This window comes from Nicotiana tabacum, unplaced genomic scaffold, assembly GCF_000715075.1.
Source record: "Nicotiana tabacum cultivar K326 unplaced genomic scaffold, ASM71507v2 Un00006, whole genome shotgun sequence".
Classification (NCBI taxonomy): Eukaryota; Viridiplantae; Streptophyta; class Magnoliopsida; order Solanales; family Solanaceae; genus Nicotiana; species Nicotiana tabacum.
In genome coordinates, this window is record NW_027438244.1 from 625,024 (window position 1) to 628,272 (window position 3,249).

The window sequence follows — 3,249 nt, forward strand, 5'->3', positions numbered from 1 at the left end:
TCCAGGCTACGTATCGCAGTCCATCGAGTTTCCACTATAGTATTCATTTTATTCTGTCTTATTACATTTGGGACAAATGTTGTATTGTTATTGTACTCTTTAGAAAATGATCATATACTTGTGAGACCGTGTTTTGGGGGTTCTTTCAGGTTATTTACTATTGAGGTTCGTGTAAATATTTTCATTTACTCTATAAATTGTACTTTATACTGCATAATTAAGGGAAAGTACGATTTTAAAATATTAAAATGAGTAATTAAAGTGGTAAATCACCGTTGTCTTGCCTAACGCCGACGACCTATGGTGGATTTTGGGTCGTGACACCTTGGTATCAGAGCCTTAGGTTCACTTAGGTCTCACGAGTCATGAGCAAGTCTAGAGAGTCTCACGGATCAGTGCGAAGACGTATGTACTTATCTTCGAGAGGCTATAGGGCTGTTAGGAGTACTCCCCTTCTTGATTGCTCGTCATGTGGTTTGATTCCTTTGAGGCTTATGCCTTTATTTCCTTCCTACTCAATCTACAAATTGAGGATCCTTTCTTCTCATTTAGTAGTATCCACAATGTAGCCATAAGAGTTTGAGAGTCTTGTTTATGAGGAGAAGTTTTGGAACAAGTGTTAGCCTGCCACTTGTGTGTGCCTATTTGTGAGGTTGTTCTCTCGATATTTTGTACTTTATTTTATATATTGGATTGCTCATCTCTGGCTATGGACGTAGGTCAATTGACCGAACCACGTTAAATATCAGTATCTCTTTTGGTATTTTCTCTTTTGTTGTTTGATTTATCGCCATTTAAGGTTTGGTTTATTAGCTTCCACATGACACTTGATTATTTCGGCCCTACGACTATCTCTAACCCTTGCCTCCATTTTCTCCTTCAAAATGGAGTAAAGTTACTCCAAACATTACTTATTTTTTACTCCATAAAATAATATTTCATTTTATATTCTTCTCTCTCTTCAATATTATATTATTATCTTTTATTTAAATTTTATTTTCTTATTTCTATTAAAGAAATTCTATCTTTTTTTCTTTTTTACATATTCATCACATATAATTTAATATAAAATTATTTTATATCATAAATTTTTAAATAATATCATTTGTAAGCAAATATTATAGATTATATATATTAACGGATAATTCAAATAAAAGTGAAATCATTGAGATACAAGATAATTAAATACATATTACATTATGGTAAAATTCTAATTAAGTATTACATAAATATTCAACTTAATTCTACCTCTAGTATGCTCCCATAAATGATCTATTAATGCATTACGAAGTGCAAAATGAGCATCTTTTTCCTTAATTCTTTTGTGCCGAGCTAAAAATTATTCAAATCGATAATTTTCATGTACTACCATTTCTACCGTTGGGGGTTGACATTCCCAATCATCTTAAATTGGTTCATTAAGATCACGCTCATCTTCGACCATTAATGTATTTTCATTTATTGTATTTTCAATTTTCACTTTTCAATTTTAGCAACATCTAATATTTTATATTCGCACCTTTCAATTTTAGCAATATCTAATATTTTATATGTGCACCATTCATTTTTTTAGATGATTATATATTTTTTATACAATTATAACTTATAATAAAACTTATGATTTTACATAAAAATAATAAATGCACGAAAATTAATTTATCAAAATTATACGCCAAAGATGTAAAATTAATATTATAAAGATATTACATAAACATAATTAGGTATATATAAAGAGATAAATTAAAAAATTTAAATAATAAAAATAATAATAAAGTAAAGATGAATAGTTATGGAGGAGATGAATAATGTCATTCTAAATTTGGAGTAGCACTATTCATCTCCCATTTTTCAGTAAAAAATGAGGGAGCATTGGAGCCACATATTAGCAAAAAATGACTGCATTTTGGAGAAATGAGGGAGCGTTGGAGATGCTCTAACACTTGACACAAATTTGACTAGAACGCACCAAAAAATAAATCAGTGGGTAGAGTTTTGCAAAGCACTGCTTTTGGAAGCCAAATGGGATTCAAAGGGTTATACACCATCATTTTTGGAATATTTAGATAATGAGTGGAAATCATCGGGAGGCAATGTGCTCTCTATTCATGTAATTCTTGGTTTAGCTCTAGATTTCTCACAAGTAATATGGAGAATAAACAAGACCTTATATACTATTCCTCCCTTATAATCGGACTCTGTAATGACCTTGGGACTTCATGTCACGACCCAATTTCACCTATAGGTCGTGATAGCGCCTAACATCACAACTAAGCCAGCCTACTAGTGAATTAAACATATATTTATCCTTTTAGTAATTTTTCGAGTAATTCAACTCTTCTCACTTTCAATATTTAAGAAAATATAAAGGTTCTAATTAAATGAAAACCCAAAAAATATTTAAATCCACATTTCTACTAATGTGTGTGCTAAGACATGGTGTCATAAGTGTATTAGCATCTAGTAGATTATACAAAAATTCTAAATACTGTCTGAAATAAAGTAGACATAATACAAATACAAGGAGAGGCACTAGTTACTGCAGAACGACTCAGAAAGGAAGCTCACCACTAGGCCTCGGGGTAGCGTGGATGCATACAGGTAGGACCACCTAAAGCACCTGTCTCAGATCCTGCACAAAAAGTGCAGCAAGCGTAGCATGAGTACGTAAACAACGTGTACCCAGTAAGTATCAAGTCTAATCTCGAAGAAGTAGTAGTGGGAGGTCGACTTTGACACTCACTAAGGGCCAATAATATTAAAATAGAAATATTTAAATAAACATGATTTATTTGTACAACAATAATTTCCTTAACATGCAGAAATAATTAATTCCTTAAGTTTCAATAATTTCCAATTTATCAATTAACATCACAAGCTACAATAAAATATCAAGGTATCGTGTAATTATTAATATTAGGCACAATTTCTGCCGAGGTCGTTCGGCTTGGTCCAGAGTCTCGTGTACACTGCCGAGGGACGTGCTGCACGATCCATATATGCATCTATACTGCCGAGGCATTCCGCCCGCTCCACAAGAAAGTAGGACATTTTCTTATGAACCTCCGGAAAGAGAATTTATTATAAGGCTAACACATAAGGATGTACAATTTCTATTAACAGTCAAATAATTTGCACAAAAATTCAAGTATGCAAAGTTTCAGTTTTTTACTATTTCTTCTAACAATTCACAAATATAATTCCAGTACTTTAATTAAATAAAAGATGCAATTATCACAAGTAATTCATGAT